At 45.0% G+C, this 23,741-nt stretch overlaps 1 protein-coding gene across 5 annotated transcripts in view; it reads right to left on the minus strand.

Moving 5' to 3' along the window:
- LOC137369373 (endophilin-A1-like) overlaps positions 1-23,741 on the minus strand; it is a 201,514-nt gene that overhangs the window by 131,591 nt on the left and 46,182 nt on the right. The window lies entirely within an intron of this gene.

Raw genomic sequence — 23,741 nt, forward strand, 5'->3', positions numbered from 1 at the left:
GAATGCTGCCTGACCTTTTGAGTATTTCCAGCATTTTCTGATTTTATTTCAGATTTCCAGCATCTGCAATATTTTGCATTTGAACTTCCAGAATTACACTGCATACATGCAGAATCTGGGCGTGGCTGCCCAATTTACTCCATAATAACGGTCAGCATTGATAGCCTCACCATTATTCATAAAGCAAAATCCAGACTATTATGACCAACACTAAAACTGTAGCAATGTCAGCTGATTGGAAGAGCTTTCAAACAAAGCAGCACTGTCGGTATATTGGAAAATATCATTTGCACAGCCTGACCTAAAAACCCAGCTACAATATTAGCATGTTTCATACTGCAACACATCTTTCAGTGAGACACAGTTACATCATTCTCTATATATCAGCACTTTCCCACAGCATGATGGTTTTTTAAAAGATATATTAGTTCCTGTGTTTAAAACTATCATACAGACTACATCAATTGGGTATCGAAATAAAAACTGCCCAATAGAAATCAGTGCAAGAAAGCAAAGACAAGCATTTTATTGGAACAGCAATAGATGGGATCCAGAAATGACTCCAGTCCCACACCAACACAGTTGTCTCTTAACTGGCCTCAGAAATGGCCTAGCAAGCCATTCTGTCGGTTGTATTAAAACGCTGCAAAATTCTGGAACTCCATCCCTAACAGCACTGTGGGTGTACCTACATCACATGGACTGCAGCAGTTCAAGTCGGCAACTCACCACCACCTTCTTAAGGGCAATTTGGGATAGGAAATAAATGCTGGCATTGCCAGCGAAACACACATACGGAGAATGAATTTTTTAAAAACCTTATATTACATTGAAAATATCCAAAGTGATCAATATATCTTGTATTTTTGCTTATGTTAAGGCAATTTTACCACAATGGAGCACCATGGAGTGAAGATGTGCAGCTCTCATTTTGTGAGTGGTGCTCCTGATCAGAAACAGACCACCTTCTGTAGAACTGACAACAGAGGAGATCCATTTTTAGCATCATTCTCCCAGCACCAGAACTGGTGTAAATAAAAAGGTCTGACACACTTGCACCTCTTTAGATTTTTTAGCTGGTTCTTGAGCTCTGAAAGTTTGGTCACCTTGGTCTATCTGTACTCAATGTAAGACAGATCCCACCAGAAGCAAACGTTTTTCTTTTCAATGAATTTACCAAGTGTGTTGCTTGAATCTTCACTCTCTACTCAGGTAGGTTATTGCACTGGACTTTCTATCGATATTAAAAATCTTGTATAAGTGTCACTTCCTGTAATTATCAAATATACTCCTGGTACCACATTCCATATCACACTTTCCTGGTGATACTTCATTGTTAACACCCTTATTGGGGTAGTGTGGAGAAACAATATGCAGTACAGTCTACTTGGTGTTTAAGGGGAACAAAAGAGAACAGTTTAAAGAAGCAATGGCCAAATATTAGGTCCTTTAATAACACAATTAATAAGAAATAATTTTTAAAAATCATGAATAGATTTTCATTCTGTTCCATGTTTCAATTCGCCTCTCTAACAGACAGCAGAAAGTGTATATGCCTCAGGGTTAAACATTAAATGTGAGGACCATGAACGCAAATCAGCATAATCCCAATGACTCCAATTAGCTTCCAAAATAAAGTGATATCATTGCAAAAAACATCTATTAGTATCATGCTTGAAGGTAATTTACATCAAAACACAGAAACGTGATGACGGACAGGCAGAAATATCATAAAATCAGCTTGCGGAACCAAGTTTGAAGATATATGTAACCCTCCCCCCTCCCCAACCACAGAGGAGAATGCAGCAAAGAAGCAACTTAGTGCCCTAAAGAAAGATGTCAGTCACCCGTTAAAGGCATTTCCTTACAAATGTTAATGCAGTACAGATGGAATTTAGTTTCCTTTGATATAAAAACAAAATCACGATGGGTAGAAAAAAGTGTCAGTGATTGTTCCCTGGGTTACAAAATACAGGTAACAAATTGTAAATAGGCATGTGTGGATAGAGTGGAGGGAGGGTTATCTCTCTCTGTCACCTCAATATGCCACAACCAGCCAGCTGTTGGGTTCATTTTGTGGTCTCTAATATTCAGATTCAATTTATCAAAGTTCATAAACTGCACTAAAGCCGGTATCAGTACAGATTCTCTGTTTAAGGAAGATGCCCAGAACTTGCTTCAACTCCGTACCAGGGCAGCACAGAAATCACACAAACAATGGTACATGAGGAAACCATTTGGCCAATCCTGCCTATGCTGCTGCTGGTTTTACATTGGAACTATCTATTCCAATCCCATTCGCGGCAATGATTTTTTATTCGTTGGTGGGATGTGGGCATCGCTGGCTAGGCCAGCATTTATTGCCCATCCCTAATTGCCCTTGAGAAGGTGGTGGTGAACTGCCTTCTTGAACTGTTGCGGAACTGAGCTTGGTAGGAAAAGTAATACTCTAAATTACATTGCTCATGTTTTGCTCTTGTTTAATTACTACAAAGGTTATTTAGTAATTTCTTGTCCCTCAGGCCAGATCATGCTGTGCTCAGCTCTTTATCATGGGGGCTCACTGGGGTTTTGCCATTATATTTGCCAAGAATTATGGCTCTGCCATTCTGCATTTTCAGGATAAAAGTCTAGGACGCTTGGTAACAAGGCAGTAGGATTGGCTGAGAGGAATGTGCTATGTCCAATAAACACTCAAATTGGTGTGGTGATGCAATGACTGGTTTTATTTCAGACTCTGTGGAACATTGGCTGGAATTTTACGTCACCCCAGCGAGCCGGGTGGTAGCGGGGAGTTGGCGTAAAATGGAGCGGGAGGGCCCGGGAGGCCTTCCCGACCCGCTCCCACCTCTGCCCCACTTTACGCTGGGGAGGGAGGGGGTGAGAAAAGGGCCCGCCCACCCTTGGCCAATTAACGGTACTGCACGGCCTTCGCCTGCCTCCACCTGGATTTTACGCGTGGTAAGCGGGCATCCTGGAGCCGGGAGAGGCCGCCCGGTAAAAACTGCTTCCCCAACCACCCCCCAGGACCCAAGACGTTCCCTTCCCCCCCCACCCCCCCTCCCAAATGACCACCCTTGCCTCGGCGGAGCCCGACCAATTACCCCTGGTGAGACAACCCAAACTTACCTGGACTCCTGGCTCCATGTCCTCGGCTGGGCTGCAGTCCCAGCAGTGGACACCGCTCCCGGTGGTGCTGCTGGGACGAAGAGCTGACGGCCTGCTGATTGGCCGGCAGCTCAATGAGGTGGGACTTCCTCCCTCAAGCGGGTGGAAGTCCCACCTCGGAACAGTTAAAGCCTGGGGGCCCGTAAAATGCCGGACGAATTCCTAGGCTCGGCGGAAGTGGGTTCGCCACCGGCTTTTCCGTCGGTGGCCAACTCCCATCCGCTCAGCGCAAAATCCAGCCCATTCTCTCTCGATAAAACGCTAATATACGAAGAGACCCCTGGAGTGTCATTGCTGCAGGATGCTTGGTCCTAACAGGGAGCCCTCTAGTGCTCAGTTTCTATATGCAAGTACAACATATTTCACTTTTCCTCTCAGAACCTCACAGTGACCATAACCATCTCCAAGAATTGGCCTGGTTAAGAGCTAAAAATGATTAAAAAAAGAAATTCAACAACTATATAATACAATAAAGAGATAAAAATAAACCATAGCCCTCTTCCAGTATTATGCAAGAAAGTTGGGATATGCCAAGAGCAGAACCATAATGAACACCACTCCTCATAACTATCTACAAGTCCAGATAGTTTCCTTGACCTTTTTGAGAATATCCTTGGATAGGACTGACTGGGTGAGCTGGGACCAATTACAGGACTTCTCAGGTTCAGTTTCAACATTATTATAGAGATAGGGAGGGGTATATCCATGGAGGGATTTGAAAACAAGAAGAATTTTAAGATTGAGGTATTGTTTAATCGGGAGCCAGTGTAGGTCAGCAAGCACAGGAGTGATGGATGAAGGGGACTAGGTGCAAGTCAGGACATGGATGATCTCAAGTTTATGGAGGGTAGAATGTGAGAGATCGGCCAGGAGTACGTTGAACTAGTCAAGTCTAGGAGGTAATAAAGACATGAATTCCTCCTGTACAGACTATGATTCAATCAGGATTCATCATTACTGGAGCATCATCATCATCATAATGCTAACTTGAGTCAAATATCCTCATGCACTAACAGAAAGACAGCTCAGCTAACCAGCTTTCAGTTTTCAACTTTGATGTGATTTAGGGCCAGTCACCAGGCTGCCTGGCCTTACTGCAGCTCACTAATCGGTCTGAAGGGTGATGGTGCGATGCATGCTGACACATTCTGGGCTGAGCTGTTTAGATCTGACTGAGCTGCTCAGTGTGATGGAAGCTTAAGGTGCTTGTCCTGCCTCTCAGATATTCCCTAGCTACAGAGCAAGGACCACACCACTCCCAGCTATCAGGCAGTAGGCCCATGAACAAACCACCCATGCACACCCCTGGCAGAACAACTCTGAGAAAGTCACTTTGAGAAATGAAGAGAATATAAAAAGGAATAAAAAAATCTTTTCAAGCAGGTGGATTGTTCTGGAATAGGCTCATATATTGCATACTGCACTGTGCAATAGTGTGCTTCATTCACATTAGGCTGAAGGAAATTGATACTACATTTGAAAATTAATAGCTGCTTCTTGTATTGTCATCAGTTAATTAAGTCCCTCAATGGAAAAAAAAGTTGCTGTGAGACAATGATGTAAGATAATTCTCATGTGTTCAAGACCTGATGCAATGTTCCCTGGAGATTACAACGAATGACATTAACCAGCTATTAGGCCTGGGCTTAATAGACTGCTAAAAGTCAACATGAAGCACAACAGGGAATTCAGCTCTCCACCAATAAAGAAATGAATTAGATTCATGCAAAACCAAAATACACACTAAAATGTTCCCTATGACCCCAAACATGCAGTTCTTGTACATGTATTCATATTTGTAACATATAAACCTCACCAGTAGAATTTCAGAGCTGGAAGAATATTTCCATTATTACATTTTGAAGAGTAAGTAACATGGAAACATTTCCATTCTGCTACCAACCTAAGAGGAGATTTATCACACAAAGCTGTTCCATTATTTTAAAAGAACCACCTCATATGATTGCTGTGTTACCTAATATGTACAACGACGTATATGGCATGTAAAATGTATATCTGTACCATGTGACCAAACATAGGAACAGGAGTAGCTCATTCAGTCCCTCAAATAAAAACAAGAAATGCTGGAACCACTCAGCAGGTCTGGCAGCATCTGTGGAAAGAGAAGCAGAGTTAACGTTTCGGGTCAGTTCCGAAGAAGGGTCACTGACCCGAAACGTTAACTCTGCTTCTCTTTCCACAGATGCTGCCAGACCTGCTGAGTGGTTCCAGCATTTCTTGTTTTTATTTCAGATTGCCAGCATCCACAGTATTTTGCTTTTAATTCAGTCCCTCAAGACTGTTCCACATGCACAATGCATTTCCCAGATTGGTAATCCTTGTGGATGATATAAAGGGCTCCACATTCCTCAGTTCACCCCTTTACCAGAAAAAAAGTACAGAGCAAAGGTAGGAAAAAGAGGAAATATAGCACAGTTTCTATCGAACAAAAAACTCGATGGATAACTGACCATGCTTGAAATGGTCAGAGCATTGCCAGTGTTCGTCTTACTTATCAGTGGTGGCTCAGTGGCTAGCACCCTTGACTCTAAATAAGAAGGTTGTGGGTTCAGGTTTCACTCTGGAGACTTGAACACAAAATCCAGGCTGGTGCCCCAGTGCAGGAGTGAGGAATTGCTGCGTGATCCAAGGTGCTACTTTTGGATAAGACATTAAACCAAGGCCCATCTGCCCTCTAAGGTGGATGTAAAAGATAACATGGTTTGATTCTGTAAGGAAGAATGTGCAGGGTTATGGGGAGAAGGCAGTGGAATGGGACTGAGGGAATTGCTCCTTCAGAGAGCCAGTATGGTCACGATGGGCCAAATGGCCTCCTCCACACTGTAACAATTGTGATTCTGTGGCACTGTTTCAAAGAGCAGGGGAGTTAATCCAAATGTCCTGCCCAATATTTAGCCCTCAACCAACATCAATAAAACAGGATATCTAGTCATTATTACATTGCTGTCTGTGGGAGCCCGATGTGCACCAGCTATTGTGTTTCCTACATTATAGCAGTGACAACACTTCAGAAGTACTTCATTGGCTGTAAAGCACTTTGGGATGTCTTGCGATTGTGAAAGGTGCAATATAAATGCAAGTCTTTTGTCATGCTAACGCCTATCTGCCAAGAATGAGACATATTAATTTTGTCATATGAACATTGATTTTAAACTGCTGCTGGAGTGAAGAAAGGACTTGTTAAAAACAAATTACCGGACACTTGGCTTGAAAAACATTTGCATACGAACAGACAGTGCTTGGAGAGACAAAGGACTATTCCCTGGTCCAAAATGGACTGTGATCAAGAGACATTGAAGTTGAGGAAGCTCACATTCCAGGATGACTGCTAAGATGGCAGAATCCACAAACAAATATGGTCAAACCAGCTAGTCACATGACTAACCTGCTGGACAACCTGGGCCTTTTTGAATTGTGCCAGACAGAAAGACTCAGAAGGCTGTTTGGAACTGGAACCTGAAGCAAGGAGGCCTCTCTCTCTCTCACTTTCTCCCAAGCCACCGGACCCACGGAAGACACATAAACCTCAAGAGAAAAAAGACTCTGACCTCGAAACAAGTTGAAGCGTGCACTGGGCCCCTGTGAATAACAAGTCTGATCGGTAATCAAAGACTTCACAGCAAACTCAAAGGACAGTAAAATAGAAACCATCTATTGCCTCAAACTTTTCCCCTTTATTCTTTTCTACTTTTCTGTCTTTATCTGTGTGTGTGTTTATCGCATATGCATGCTAGCGTGGTCACTTCGCATATTCCAAGTGGGTAACCGGATTAGAGTTCAAGATTAATAAACTTCTACCTTTCTTGTTTAAAATCTAAGAAAACCTGTCTGAATTGATTTCTTTGCCTAACAATTAGAAAGTGGTGACCAAGGATTCATTAAGGGGAAGCTAAAACATGGTGCTTTCTAAAAATTAAACCGTTACGGTTAAACCAGGCAAAGACTGAGAGGGAACCCCCAGACCCCTTCTCACCGGATTGTTAAAGAAATTTGGGGCTGCCGTCCTGGACTTTACCCGCAGACTAATGAGACATTGGAAGTGGGAAGCCAAATTGTTCCCAATCAAAAAAGAGAAAAGATTTCAATACAGGTTTTCTTGTGGTTGTGTGTGCTAGAATACGAACATGTTTGCGACTGAAGCTAGTAGCTCCCCAAGCCAGGGTGAAGTAACTTGGGATAAGTTAAAAGCACTGTCTATGGAGAAGTTGAGGAAAATGGCTGAGCAGTGTGGGATACTGTACGTGGCAAGGCTAGGAAGTCTGAACTCTGAAGACTAGTGGCCAACCATTTTTCCCTTGAATCTGAAGAAGCAGAAACAGGGTTAGAAATAGACTCCATCAGGGTATTGCTGGCAAAGAGACAATTGGAACAAAGTAAACTTGAATTAGAAGACAGGGAAAGAGAAAGAGAGAAACAGGAGAAAGAAAGAGAGAGACAGGAGACAGAAAGAGAAAGAGCCTTCCAGAAAGAATGCAAAGAGAGCTGAGACGACTTGAGTTAACTAGGAGGCGATAGAGTAACCCCAGTGAATGCATGGCCAATATGGAGGAGCGTAATTCAGAGCTGGGTACAAAATTGTTAAAACCTTCCCAACTGATCCCAAAATTCAATGAGGGAGACATAGAAGCGTTTTTGGCGTCTTTTGAAAAACTGGCAAGGCAGTTAAAGCGGTCACAAACAAAAACAAGAAATGCTGGATTCACTCAGCAGGTCTGGCAGCATCTGTAGAAAGAGAAGCAGAGTTAACGTTTCGGGTCAGTGACCCTTCTTCGGAACTGACAAATATTAGAAAAGTCACAGATTATAAACAAGTGAGGTGGGGGTTGGGCAAGAGATAACAAAGGAGAAGGTGCAGATTGGACCAGGCCACATAGCTGACCAAAAGGTCACAGAGCAAAGGCAAACAATATGTTAATGGTGTTTTGAAAGACAAAGCATTAGTACAGATTAGGTGTGAATATACTGAATATAGAACATCAGCAAGTGCAAACCTGAAGAAAAACAACCTGAAAAAAACAGTGGGTAAGCAAACTGAACAAACTAAGATGAAATGAAATAAATGCAAAAAATGTAAAAAGGAATGCAAAAAAAAGGAAGAAAAAATAACTAAAAATGACTAAAAATGAAAGTAAAGTGGGGGGCTGTCATGCTCTGAAATTATTGAACTCAATGTTCAGTCCGGCAGGCTGTAGTGTGCCTAATCGGTAGATGAGATGCTGTTCCTCGAGCTTGCGTTGATGTTCACTGGAACACTGCAGCAATCCCAGGACAGAGATGTGAGCATGAGAGCAGGGGGGAGTGTTGAAATGGCAAGCAACCGGAAGCTCAGGGTCCTGCTTGCGGACTGAGCGGAGATGTTCCGCAAAGCGGTCACCCAGTCTGCGCTTGGTCTCCCCAATGTAGAGGAGACCACACTGTGAGCAGCGAATACAGTATACTACATTGAAAGAAGTACAAGTAAATCGCTGCTTCACCTGAAAGGAGTGTTTGGGGCCTGGGATAGTGAGGAGAGAGGAGGTAAATGGGCAGGTATTACACCTCCTGCGATTGCAAGGGAAGGTGCCCTGGGACGGGGACGAGGTGGTGGGGGTAATGGAGGAGTGGACCAGGGTGTCGCGGAGGGAACGATCCCTTCGGAATGCTGACAGGGGAAGGGAGGGGAAGATGCGACTGGTAGTGGCATCACGCTGGAGGTGGCGAAAATGGCGGAGGATGATCCTTTGGATATGGAGGCTGGTGGGATGAAAAGTGAGGACAAGGGGAACCCTGTCACGGTTCTGGGAGGGAGGGGAAGGGGTGAGGGTAGAGGTGCGGGGAATGGGTCGGACACGGTTGAGGGCCCTGTCAACCACAGTGGGGGGAAATCCTCGGTTGAGGAAAAAGGAGGTCATATCAGAAGCACCGTCATGGAAGGTAGCATCATCAGAGCAGATGCGTCGGAGACGGAGAAACTGGGAGAATGGAATGGAGTCCTTACAGGAGGTAGGGTGTGAAGAAGTGTAGTCGAGGTAGCTGTGGGAGTCAGTGGGCTTATAATGGATATTGGTAGACAACCTATCCCCAGAGATGGAGACAGAGAAGTCGAGGAAGGGAAGGGAAGTGTCAGAGATGGACCATGTAAAGGTGAGAGAAGGGTGGAAATTGGAAGCAAAGTTGATAAAGTTTTCGAGTTCGGGGCGGGAGCAGGAAACGGCACCGATACAGTCATCAATGTACCGGAAAAAGAGTTGGGGGAGGGGGCCTGAGTAGGACTGGAACAAAGAATGCTCGACATATCCCACAAAAAGACAGGCATAACTAGGACCCATGCGGGTACCCATAGCGACACCTTTTACTTGAAGGAAGTGCGTGGAGTTGAAGGAGAAGTTGTTCAATATGAGAACAAGTTCAGCCAGGCGGAGGAGGGTGGTGGTGGATGGGGACTGGTTGGGCCTCTGTTCCAGGAAGAAGCGGAGAGCCCTCAAACCATCCTGGTGGGGGATGGAGGTGTAGAGCGATTGGACGTCCATAGTGAAGAGGAGGCGGTTGGGACCAGGAAACTGGAAATTGTCAAAATGACGTAGGGCGTCAGAAGAGTCACGGATGTAGGTGGGAAGAGACTGCACCAGCGGAGAAAAGATAGAGTCTAGATAGGAAGAAATAAGTTCAGTTGGGCAGGAGCAGGCTGACACAATGGGTCTGCCGGGACAGTCCCGTTTGTGGATTTTGGGAAGGAGATAGAAGCGGGCTGTCCGGGGTTGCGGGACTATGAGGTTGGAAGCTGTAGAGGGAAGATCTCCAGAGGAGATGAGGTCAGTGACAGTCCTTTGGACGGTGGCTTGATGTTCGGTGGTGGGGTCATGGTCCAGAGGGAGGTAGGAAGAGGTGTCTGTGAGTTGGCGTTGAGCTTCTGCAAGGTAGAGGTCGGTACGCCATACAACAACAGCACCACCCTTGTCTGCAGGTTTGATGACCATGTCGGGGTTAGACCTGAGAGAACGGAGTGCCTCAAGTTCAGAGGGGGACAGGTTAGAGTGAGTGAGGGGGGCAGAGAAATTGAGACGACCAATGTCTCGCCGACAGTTTTCAATGAAGAGATCAAGAGCGGGTAAGAGGCCAGGGTGAGGGGTCCAGGTAGAGGGAGAATACTGGAGGCGGGTGAATGGGTCTGCTGGTCGGGGGGAGGACTCCTGGTCAAAGAAGTGAGCCCGGAGGCGGAGGCGACGGAAGAAGAGCTCAACGTCATGCCGAGCGCGAAATTCATTGAGGTGGGGGCGTAAGGGGATAAAACTGAGTCCTTTGCTGAGTACAGAACGCTCAGCATCAGAGAGGGGGAGGTCAGAGGGTATAGTGAATACACGGCAAGGGGTCAGATCAGAAGGGGTGGGGTCAGAGGGAAGTGAAGCGGAAGGAGGATCTGGAGGGGCATTAGTCCCCATCAGCTGCTGGAGCTTGCGTTCCTTAACACCTGAAAGGAAGAAAAAAAGTTTTTTGTTAATGCGTCGGATGAGACGTAAGATGAGATGAAACTGCGGAGTAGAACAGATTTGAGATAAGGTGAGACGGTGCTGCTGGAGAGAGAGGTCCAGTGTGTGCATGTGGCGGCGCATAGCACTGAGTGTAGATCTCAGGATGCGGCGAGAGTAGCAGTCCGAGGAACGTTGTATTTCTCGGAGATACCTGTGATCCTGGGTGGTTTCAAAGCATGATGGGTGAAACTGCAGTTGGAATCCACGTGGAATCAGTCGGAGCCGGAGACAGTCACTGAGGAAGGAGATGTGGCTGTGAAAACGAGTTTTGGTAGATACCTTATCAAACACCAGGAGGGAAATAGAAAGCAATGAAGGTGAACAAGGTAAAAGAGACAAACGAAAATCCCGTCGGAGAGAAGAGCAGAACTTCTTCAAGGTCGGCATTCCTGGAAGAGAAGTGGCAGTGAATTAAACACTAAAATAAAAGCAAAATACTGCGGATGCTGGAAATCTGAAACAAAAACAAGAAATGCTGGATTCACTCAGCAGGTCTGGCAGCATCTGTAGAAAGAGAAGCAGAGTTAACGTTTCGGGTCAGTGACCCTTTAGTTAAAGCGGTCAGTTGAGGCTTGGACTCTGCTGTTAAGAGTAAATTAGTCTGAAAAGCCCATGAGATTTATTCCATGTTGCCATGTCATCAAATTATGAACTAACAAAAAATGCTATCCTCGGGGCATATGAGTTAGTGCCGGAAGCCTATTGCCAAATGTTCAGAGCCCTCAAGAAGCAAGCTAATCAAATTTACTTGGAGTTTGAGAGAAATAAGCAGCTGGCTTTTGACCAGTGGCTGAGGGCTCTTAAAGTACAGCTCAGCTGTGAAAATCTCAGAAGTAATATTGCAGGAGGAATTTAAAAACTCTCTCTCTCCCACTCTCCATAAAGACAAATCACATGTCGAGGAACAGAAGGTTCATAGAGCCCGACAAGTTGCAGTTCTGGCCGATGAGCTTGCTCTCATTTATAAGTCAGTTTCCCAGGGGAAAACCTTTCCTAATCACCCCCACAAATCTGGAAAGGACAAAGGGTGGGAAGGTGATAGAAGCCCAAGCAGTCCTGGGAGGGAAAGAAAAGCAGGAGACCCAGGGGGCCCTCCTCCAGCCAAAAAGGAAGGTGCTATAAGCAGGAGTGAGACCTGGAGAACTGTGTGCTTCCATTGTAATAAAGCAGGGCATCTAAGAGCTGACTGCTGGAAACTAAAGGGAAAACCTGTAGGGTTAATCAGGCACATCTGTTCAGTGAAAGAGAAGGGACCCTGATGGAAAGCACAGCTGAACAGGCTGTGGCTTTAACTGCAGCAGCAGTAAAACCCAGAGACTCTGCTACTGTGAGTGCAGGAAAATTTAATAGGATTCCTGAAGGATATAAGGGTTTTATGTCTGAATGGAGAGTAACCCCATATCCCTAGAGTGGAATAGGCAAACCCATTATTGTACTCCGGGACACAGGGGCCACCCAATCCCTTCTACGGGGAAAAGGGCCTGACCTTTCCCCCAGAGAGTGCCGTGAAGGCCAATGTGTTAGTGAATGGTATCGGATGGTGGTATGGACCCATACCTTTACACCGGTGGTACACCTGGAGTGCGACCTAGTTTCGGAACCAGTGACCACAAGGATTGTTCCTAATTTGTCTGTGGACAGGGTTGACCTGCTCCTAGGTAATGATCTGGTGGGGATGAAGATGGTAGCTTCCCCAGTAGTGAAGGAGAGACTGCAGGAGGTCAGAGAGATATGGCATTGGCAGGAAATGGTCCCCTGCAGTTTCCCTGAATGTGTAATAAGTGAGGCCATGATCAAACAAGTTCCCCCAGAGCAGACTGAATTGACACTGCAGGCAGATGACCATGAGGTCTGTCTGTCCGAGACTTTCTTTAGAAAGTTAGAATGAGTTAAATAGATCTTTCCTAGCTGAGGCTCAGCAAGCTGACCCAGTATTGCGAGAGTTAACACAGGCTGCCCAGTCTGAAAGTGCAGCAGAGGGAGTCCCTGACTGCTACTGATGAGGAAATGGAATTCTCCTCACAGACCTGAGAGAAAAGGAGTGGAGTTCACCAGTGATACCAGAGAGAAATATTAAGAATTGCCCATCAGATTGCAGTGGCTGTACATGTTGGTATACGAAAAACCAAAGCCTGCATAAGACAGCAGTTTGACTGGCCAAAGCTCCACAAAGATGTGGTGGAGTACTGCAGGAGTTGCCACATATGCCAAGTTGGGAAACCCCAACCTACAGTGAAATCTACACTCCTAAGTCCCGTATCGGTGCTCGGAGGACCCTCCAGAAGAGGGCTGGTGAACTGTAAGGGGCCCCTGCCCAGGACAAAAGGTGGCAGGTAGGCACCAGGTTAGAAAGGAACGGGAAACAGGGACCAAAAGGGCAGGTGAAAGGAAGTCCGGGAAGAATCCCAGATGAAAACCCCTGCTGTCCAGTCAGCCAACCCAGAAATGTTTGAAAAATTAGACCCCACATCCTCCTATGTAAATGCATACACTAGAAGCACCCCACCAGAGTTGCTAACAGCAGTTACAGGCACCTGCAGAGACAAAGGAAGTCAAGAGGGCAGAGAAACAGTAAGGGTGATGCCTCACCTAGTCAAAGTGTCGCAGGGGACAAAGGGAAGATTAGCAAAGGATCCACCCCCACAGTCAGGGAAAAAGGGAACCAGCCAACCAGAGGTGAAAAGCCCTTGCATGACGCATCAAGGCACTGAAAGAAAGTTCAGAGTAGAACCGCCCACTGCCACCGCCCCTGAACAGAATTCTAACCTAGGGCTAATTAAACCTAACCCTCCCCCGGCAAACTCAACAAGAACAAAGGCTCCCCTTAGGCAGTCATGGGAATGTGAAAACTGAAAAAAAAACTGCCCCAAAAACCGCATGTTTATTGGGATGCCAGAAAGGGCCGTTTAAAGCAGCACTGCCAGCAAGAAAAGACAGGCTATAACAAATGTTATGGTTCTAAATGAATGAGAGAGTTGCATGTGTGTGTTCCTGTCCTTATCTTCTCTCGAGTCCCTTTTAATGAAATGCTCCTTTAAAAAAAAAATCACATTTTATTCCGCTGGGTGTGGAAGTGTCATGCAGGCCCCCACCTGCCAAGAATGAGGCATATTAATTTTGTCATATGAACATTGATTTTTAACTGTTGCTGGAGTGAAGCAAGGACTTGTTAAAAAATCACCAGCCGCTTGGCTGGAAAAACATTTGCATACTAACAGACAGTGCTTGGTGAGACAAAGGACTATTCCCTGGTCCACTTAACCCAAAATGGACTGTGATCACCAGACATTAAAGGTGAGGATGGCTGCTAAGATGGCAGAATCCACAAAAAAAAGTGGTCAAACCAACTAGTCACATGACTAATCTGCTGGGCAACCTGGGGTTTTTTGAATTGTGCCAGAGAGAAAGGCAGAGGCAGTTGAAACTGAAGCAAGAAAGCCTCTCTCTCTAGCTTTCTCCCAAGGCACTGGACGCACAGAAGACACATAAACCTCAAGAGAGTAAAGCCTCGAAACAAGTTGAAGCGTGCACTGGGCCCCACTGAATTGCAAATCTGACCGGCTACCAAAGACTTCACAGAGGACAATAAAATAGAAACCATCTACTGCTTCAAACTTTTCCCCTTTATTCTTTTCTACTTTTCTGTCTCTATCTGCATGTGTGTTTATCACGTATGCATGCTAGCGTGGTCACTTTGCATATTCATAGTCGGTAACCGGATTAGAGTTTAAGATTAATAAACTTCTACCTTTCTTGTTTAAAATCTAAGAAAATCTGTCTGAATTGATTTCTTTGCCTTACAATTGGAAAGCAAAGATTTACTAAGTGGGAGCTAAAACATGATGTTTTTCTAAAAATGAAACCGTTACGGTTAAACCAGGCAAAGACTGAGAGAGTCCCCCTCGACCCCTCCTCACCTGATCGTAACATTTTCTTTTCCTTTTGACTTAACATGAACTGGTTAGGAACTGAGCATGTTCTCTATAAAGATGCATTTCCCAACAACTTGGATCAGACTGAAAGGAAGAGTGTATCAAAAAGTGACCCCACTGAAAGGCAGAACATAAATATTTAATGATTGATCTTAGTATGTTTAGGGGCGGCACAGTGGCACAGTGGTTAGCACCGCAGCCTCACAGCTCCAGCGACCCGGGTTCAATTCTGGGTACTGCCTGTGTGGAGTTTGCAAGTTCTCCCTATGTCTGCGTGGGTTTTCGCCGGGTGCTCCGGTTTCCTCCCACATGCCAAAGACTTGCAGGTTGATAGGTTAATTGGCCATTAGCAATTGCCCCTAGTATAGGTAGGTGGTAGGGAAATATAGGGACAGGTGGGGATGTGGTAGGAATATGGAATTAGTGTAGGATTAGTATAAATGGGTGGTTGATGGTCGGCACAGACTCGGTGGGCCGAAGGGCCTGTTTCAGTGCTGTATCTCTCAACTAAAAAAACTAAACTAAACTAACAGTAATGGGCCAGGCATTTGGAATAGCAGTTGAGTGGTTACTATCAATATCCTGGGGGTTACCATTGACCAGAAACTGAACTGGAGTAGCCATATAAATACCGTGGCTACAAGAGCAGTCAGAGGCTGGGAATTCTGTGGTGAGTAACTCACCTCCTGACTCCCCAAAGCCTGTCCATCATCTACAAGGCACAAGTCAGGAGTTTGATGGAATACTCTCCACTTGCCTGGATTGGGCCCGGCAATTCCGGCATCAGGCTGAGAACAAAATCCAGCCCAAAGTGTGCAAGATGCAAACAGGTTAGAGTGGGGTCAACAAGGATTTAAATTTGTTGGAAAGTGGCAAGGCAATGGAGGTCAGCAAAGACAGAGTAATAATTGTGTGAGTCAATGGGATGGGGATGGACACAGCAGGGATTTGAACAAGTTCGAGTATGGAATTCAGAAAGCTGGTGAGAAGAGAATAGGAGTACCTGAGGCTGGAGGTGACTAAGATATGGATGAGAGTTTCAAAGGTGGCAGATGTGAGAAGGTAGGCAATATTATGGAGGCAGAAATAGGCATCAGTAGTGATGAACAACATATCTCTCTTTATCACAATATGCATTGAAACTGCTTAATCTGAATGAGGGTACCAATCCGAGCACCTTGTGCCAGTGGTTAGATTAAATGGTGTGGCTTCAGTACGTACTCTGGATACTTTGAAATAAAGAAACTAAAAATCACCAGTTTACATTCAAAGTGCATTAAAATGCACAGACATGCTCTGAGTTATGGAAAAAGCCAAAACTCCACTGAATGTGAGAGGTAAACTTGCTTATTGTGCCTGATTTATATCAGTTAGTTCCCTCCCTCTTCCCCAGTATGACAGACACTGTGCTGGAAATGACTGTTGGTCTGATGTCGTTATTACACAATGCGTACTTGGTTCTTCATTCATGGAAACTGCAATGTTACAACTCTTTTTTTGTTCCTCTCCCAATACTACACTGCACTGTCAGAGGAGCAGTACTGAGGGAGCACTGCACTGTCAGAGGGACAGTACTAAGGGAGCACTGCACTGTCAGAGGGACAGTACTGAGGGAGCACTGCACTATTGGAGGGACAGTACTAAGGGAGTGCTGTACTGTCAGAGGGACAGTACTGAGGGAGCACTGCACTATTGGAGGGGCAGTACTGTGGGAATGCTGCAATGTTGTAGGTGCCATATTTTGGATGAGATATTAAACCGAGGTCCTGTCTGCCCTGCTGGATGTAAAGGATCCCATGGCACTATTTGGAAGACGACCAGGGGAGTTCGCTCCAGTATCCTGGGCCAGTATTTGTCCTTCAATTCGCATCATTAAAAATATTATCTGGTCATTATAACATAAGGGTTTGAGGGAGTTTGCTGAGTGCAAATTGGTTACCGCATTTCCTATTACAACAGTGACTACAAAAGTATGTAATTATTTAATGTATAAATGCCAGTCTTGTTTTTCATATATTAAAAATGTACCAATGCCTACCATCATGGAAAGTTGTTTAGTGGGATTCATTCCAACAATCATGTCAAATTCCTAAGACCCCATTACTAACCAACCGACTATTAGAAATTGTATAATACAGCTGGGCATTTCCTCATAACAGGGCAGTGGTTGCAGAGGCATTGGGATTGGCTAGAAAGTCCTCATTGGTACTCAACACCTGCTACTGCTCATCATGTCACTTGGTTCAGAGTAATGTTGTTGGAGGCCTGGAATCACGTTAGAATTTCCACCTTATAAAAAGGAGAGTGCAGCATGGGAGGAAATACTATTTAAAAATAAATGGGTTTCCCCCCCCCCCCACACCCTCACACAAATTATTATTGAAAAGAAAATTGCATCTTAGCTGTAGCTTAACTCACACAATTAATCGGTGTTGTACAGATACTTAAAAACATTGATCTTTTCATTGAGAACTGTTGGCGTGACATCGGCCATCTCAATTTCTCCGCTCCCCTCACTCACACTAACCTGTCTCCCTCTGTACTAGCGGCACTCCATTATCTCAGGTCTAACCCCGACATTGTGATCAAACCTGCCGACAAAGATAGTTCTGAGCGCCAACTCTCAGACACTTCTTCCTACTTCCCCTAGACCATGACCCCATCACCGAACACCAAGCTACTGTCAACAGGACTGTCACTGACCTCATCTCCTCCGGAGATCTTCCCTCTACAGCTTCCAACCTCATAGTCCCGCAACCCTGGACAACCCGCTTCTACACCTTCCTAAAATCCACAAACAGGACTGTCCCAGCAGACCCATCGTTTCAGCCTGTTCCTGCCCCACTGAACATATTTCTTCCTATCTTGACTATCTTTTCTCCCTGGTCCAGTCTCTTCCCACCTACATCTGTGACTCTTCTAACGCCCTACATCATTTTGACAATTTCCAGTTTCCTGGCCCTAACCGCCTCCTCTTCACTATGGACGTCCAATCTCTCTACATCTCCATCCACCACCAGGACGGTTTGAGGGCTCTCCGCTTCTTCCTTGAACAGAGGCCCAACCAGTCCCCATCAACCACCACCCTCCTCCACCTGGCTGAACTTGTTTTCACATTCAACAACTTCTCCTTCAACTCCACTCACTTCCGTCAAGTAAAAGGTGTTGCTATGGGTACCCATATGGGTCCTAGTTATACTTGTCTTTTTGTGGGATATGTTGAACATTCCTTGTTCCAGTCCTACTCAAGCCTCCTCCCCCATCTCTTTTTCCAGTACATTGATGACTGTATTGGTGCCATTTCCTGATCCCGCCCTGAACTGGAAAACTTTATCAACTTTGCTCCCAATTTCCACCCTTCTCTCATCTTTACATGGTCCATCTCTGACACTTCCCTTCGCTGTCTCGACCTCTCTGTCTCCATCTCTGTGAATAGGCTGGCTACTAATAATCATTCTAAGCCCACCGACTCCCATGGTGACCTTGACTACACTTCCTCACACCCTGCCTCCTGTAAGGACTCCATTCTATTCTCGCAGTTTCTCCATCTTTGATGCATCTGCTCTGATGATGCAACCTTCCACAACAGCTCTTCTGATATGTCTTCCTTTTTCCTTAACCGAGGATTCCCCCCCCCCACTGTGGTTGACAGGGCCCTCAACTGTGACTGGCCCATTTCCCGCAGCTCTGCTCTCACCCCTTCTCCTCCCTGCCAGAATCGCGACAGGGTTCCCCTTGTCCTCACTTTCCAACCCACCAGCTTACATATCCAAACGATCATCCTCCGCCATTTCCGCCATATCCAGCGTGATGCCACTACCAAACGCATCTTCCCCTCCCCTACCCTGTCAGCATTCTGAAGGGATCGTTTCCTATGTGACACCCTGGTCCAATTATTACCTGACATGTATTCTTAATAAGAGCACTGAAATAGGAAGTAGCATACATACTTATTCTCAAGGAGCAGAATTTACATTCTTGGCAATTTGCATTGACTTTAACACGGATGGTAATGCATCACAGACATCTGTCAATGTTAAAGAATCAGGGTGTAAATGCACTCATCAAGTGTGTGACTGAAAAAAAAAATGATATATCCGCAAATTCTCATGAAATGAAATGTTGTTCTGTGGAAGGAGATTTTGAACTGAATGGCTGTGTCATGCTGATAGTTCAGGTGACAGAGATATTTGAGTAGAAATCACTCTGACTGGGTTAGTAAATGATTTGAATGTTCCTGTTATCAGCAGAGACACCTCAGTGTACTTACTAAGAAGAAAAGCTTAAAAAAATTCCCCACCTCCAAACCCACACTCAGATCGACTTTGGACAAGGGGCAGTTTTCCCCAACAGCCAAACACTTATTGGAGGTGGTGGGGGGTGGGGGAGTTTCAGCAGCAACAATGTGACAAGACTCAGCGAGTCAGGGAGCAGGGTCGAGGACAGTGTGTCCAGACCACTGGACAGTCACCGTCAAGGACAGTGTGTCCAGACCACTGGACAGCAACGGTCGAGGACAGTGTGTCCAGACCACTGGACAGCAACGGTCGAGGACAGTGTGCCCAGACCACTGGACAGCAACGGTCGAGGACAGTGTGCCCAGACCACTGGACAGCAACGGTCGAGGACAGTGTGTCCAGACCACTGGACAGCAACGGTCGAGGACAGTGTGCCCAGACCACTGGACAGCAACGGTCGAGGACAGTGTGTCCAGACCACTGGACAGTCACCGTCAAGGACAGTGTGTCCAGACCACTGGACAGCAACGGTCGAGGACAGTGTGTCCAGACCACTGGACAGTCCCGGCCGAGGACAGTGTGTCCAGACCAATGGACAGTCTCGGCCGAGGACAGTGTGTCCAGACCAATGGACAGTCTCGCCCGAGGACAGTGTGTCCAGACCAATGGACAGTCTTGCCCGAGGACAGTGTGTCCAGACCAATGGACAGTCTCGCCCGAGGACAGAGAGTCCAGACCACTGGACAGTCACAGCCGAGCGGGTGTCTCACACACACCAAAACAAACATTCTCCTATTTTTCTTCCATTTGCTGATAGACTTGCTACAAATTTCCAGCCTGTTACATTTACCTTTACCTTTTATAAGATTACACATCCCAATTCAGTTACTGATTTTTTTTGAAAACGTACCTTAGCATCCTTTTTTCCTTCACAATAATCCCGAGGGCAGATTTACTTCTGAGGCGAATTGCGTTCTTATAAGGAGCAGGCATATAAAATTGCCTGAAAAAGCAGCAAGTCTGAGGATTGGGAGCAGTTTAGAATTCAGCAAAGGAGGACAAAGAGGTTGATTAAGCGGGGGGAAATAAAGTAGAGTAAACTTGCGGGGAACATAAAAACTGACTGTAAAAGCTTCTATAAATATGTGAAGAGAAAAAGATTAGTGAAGACAAATGTAGATCCCTTACTGTCAGAAATGGGGGGAAATTATAATGGGGAACAAAGAAATGGCAGAACAATTAAACACATACTTTAGTTCTGTCTTCACAAAGGAGGATACAAATAACCTCCCAGAAATGTAAGGCAACCAAGGGTCTAATAAGAAGGAGGAACTGAAGGAAATCTATATGAGTTAAAAAAAAATGTTAGGGAAATTAATGGGGTTAAAGGCTGACAAATCCCCAGGGCCTGATAATCTACATGCCAGAGTACTAAAGGAAGTGGCCCTGGAAATAGTGGATGCATTGGTGGCCATCTTCCAAAAATTTATAGACTCTGGAGCAGTTCCTACAGATTGGAGGGTGGCAAATGTAACCCCACTATTTAAAAAAGGAGGGAGAAAAAAAAACAGGCAATTACAGACCAGTTAGCCTTACATCAATAGTGGGCAAAATGTTAGAGTCTATTATAAAGGATGTGACAGCAGAACACCTGGAAAGCATTAACAGGATTGGGCAAAGTCAGCATGGGTTTACGAAAGGGAAATCATGCTCAACAAATCTACTGGAGTTTTTTGAGAATGTAACTAGTAGAATAGATAAGGGAGAACCAGTGGACGTGGTGTATTTGGATTTTCAGAACGCTTTTAATAAGGTCCCACATAAGATGTTAGCGTGCAAAACTAAAGCACATGGGATTGGGGGTAATATACTGGCATGGACTGAGAATTGGCTGACAGACAGGAAAGAGAGAGAGTAGGAATAAACGGGTCTTTTTCCGGGTGGCAGGCAGTGACTAGTGGGGTATCGCAGGGATCAGTGCTTGGGCCCCAGCTATTCACAATACATATTAATGACTTGGGTGAAGGAACTAAATGTAACATTTCCAAGTTTGCAGACGACACAAAGCTGGGGGTGGGGGGGGGGGGGGCGCGAATGTGAGCTGTGAGGAGGATGCAAAGAGGCTCCAATGTGATTTGGACAAGTTGGGAGAGTGGGCAAATGCATGGTAGATGCAGTATAATGTGGATAAATGTGAGGTTATCCACTTTGGTTGCCAAAACAGAAAGGCAGATTATCTGAATGGTGATAGATTGGGAAAGGAGGAGGCACAACAAGACCTGGGCATCCTTGTACACCAGTTGCTGAAAGCAAGCATTCAGGTGCAGCAAACAGTTAGGAAGGCAAATGGTATGTTGGCCTTCATTGCAAGAGGATTTGAGTACAGGAGCAAGGATATGCAGTTATATAGGACCTTGGTGAGATCAAATCTGGAGAATTGTGTGCTGTTTTGGTCTCCTTATCTAAGGAAGGATGTTCCTGCCATGGAGGGAGTGCAAAGAAGATTTACGAGGTTGATTCCTGGGATGCCAAGTTTGACGTATGATTGGGTCGACTAGGCCTATATTTGGTAGAGTTTAGAAGAATGAGAGGGGATCTCATAGAAACCTATATAATACTAACAGGACTAGACAGGCTAGGTGCAGGGAGGATGTTCCCGATGGCTGGGGAGTCCAGAATCAGGGGTCACAGTCTCAGGATAAGGGGTGTGCCATTTAGAACCGAGATGAGGAGAAATTTCTTCACTCAGAGGATGGTGAACCTGTGGCGTTCTCTACCGCAGAAGGCAGTGGAGGCCAAGTCATTAAATGTATTCAAGAAGGAGATAGATATATTTCTTAATGCTAAAGGGATCAAGGGATATGGAGAGAAAGCGGGAACAGGGTACTGAATTAGACGATCAGCCATGATCTTTTTTGAATCGCGGAGTGGGCTCGAAGGAACAAATGGCGTACTCTTGCTCCTATTTTCTATGTGTCTATGAAGTCCGTCTCCCCAAAATCACGACATTAATTTAGGAATTTAGTGCGTGTTACTGTGCCCAGGAATAGGGACATGATAAACCTGCTTCTGAAACAGTTCCGAAGAAGGGTCACTGACCCAAAACGTTAACTCTGCTTCTCTTTTCACAGATGCTGCCAGACCTGCTGAGTGATTCCAGCATTTCTTGTTTTTATTTCTGAAACTGTTGTCTGGTTGCATTGTTCAGTCTGCACTGAGTTTAAAAAAAAATGTTTTTTGATTTATTGCCCAACCTAATAGCCCTTGACAACTGAATGGCTTGCTAGGCCATTCCAGAGGGCAGTTAAGAGCCAACCACATTGCTATGGGACTGGAGTCACATGTAGGCCAGACCAGGTAAGGATGGCAGATTTCCTTCCCTGAAGGGCATTAGTGAATCAGATGGATGTTAACAATAATCAATGACACTTTCAATTCCAGATTTTTACTTTAATAAATTCAATTACTTGTTAACATTTTAAATTCCACCAGTTGCCATGGTGGGATTTGAAGCCATTTCATCAGGGCATTAGCCTGAGCCTCTGCATTACTAGCTCACTGACATTAATACAATGCCACATTTATGCCTTAGGGATAAAATATCTTTTATAGATAGATCACTTTGGTTAAAGTAATCTGCACATACCTAATGGGAGACTGGCTTATGTTCAAGTTGGCAATGGACTGACGTTCCTTGAACAAACTATTCTCCCCAGCGTCACAGCCAAGACTGGAAACTCAGCAGAATGGGCAGAATGGCCTTCTGCTGTGCTGCAAATTCCAAGTTAGGCAATTGTGCAGTGATCTAACTACGAATTTTCAGCATATTTGTTCCACAACAGTTAGATTCACCTTGTTCCCATCCTACCCAGCTCATGAATGTTCTATTGCCACAACAAAGTTTGGAAGGAACTAAGATGAATCATCCTTTGCAATCTTGACAATGGCAATAAAGCAAACAAAGCCAACAACTCCCCTCTTCAGTGCCTGCTTAATACAAAATGCAAAAAAAATCGCCATCCAGTGGTTAAACTGATGACATTATTGCAGATAACTTTCAGATATGTGACCACAATCTGCGACAGTGTCAGCTGGATACAGCTGGTTAACAGCTGTCATTCCAGCCACTGCTCCCTTAGGACTTGTCATGAAAAGCACTTTACACAAAGATGGCTGCAAATTGCCACTTTATGCAGTAATTAAACAACAATGGTGGCTTCAATCCTCAATAGCAGATCAGTTGTTGTCTCTTGCTTAAACAGCAAGTCAGTCAACAAGGCCGATAGCAGGGATATGTGCTCAAAGTGGCTGTCCATCCCTTTTAACAAAAATGCAGTCAAGTGAAGGAAGCAAGCTTTCAAAAATTTGTATCATTCCCAGAATATTAGCAGAACTGATCAGCAAGAAATATAATTCCTTGTTTTCCATTCAAACCACACAAGACTGGCAATAATGATATAATCCTTCAACCACCAAATGGTCGATATTAATTCCCAAACGGAGCAATTTTCAAAGATTAATTCTGTAAATTAGTCGATTTTCCTTCTTTGCATCTTGTCACATAAATACCAAGAAAGTATAAATCAGCTGCGCCGCTATCAAATGTCTGGACCTTCTCAGTTTCCATAGCAACTAGGGTATTCATCATGCGTCCCTCGACACCTCATAGCGAGTTCCTCTGATCCTTTCAACATTTGGAGTTACTAATCCTCTTGCGCATAAGAATTTTATCCTGAGTAGGATAGTGAACCTGGGCAGGTTTCATAAAGGAAAGATTTCTATTCTTGATTTGTTCCTCCATAATCATATTTCTAACAAATTTTGCTTTTTTGTAGGTGATAAATGCCCATAAAATGGAGATGGATGTATACAAA

This window comes from Heterodontus francisci, chromosome 4 (genome assembly GCF_036365525.1).
Source record: "Heterodontus francisci isolate sHetFra1 chromosome 4, sHetFra1.hap1, whole genome shotgun sequence".
In the NCBI taxonomy this organism is placed as follows: domain Eukaryota; kingdom Metazoa; phylum Chordata; class Chondrichthyes; order Heterodontiformes; family Heterodontidae; genus Heterodontus; species Heterodontus francisci.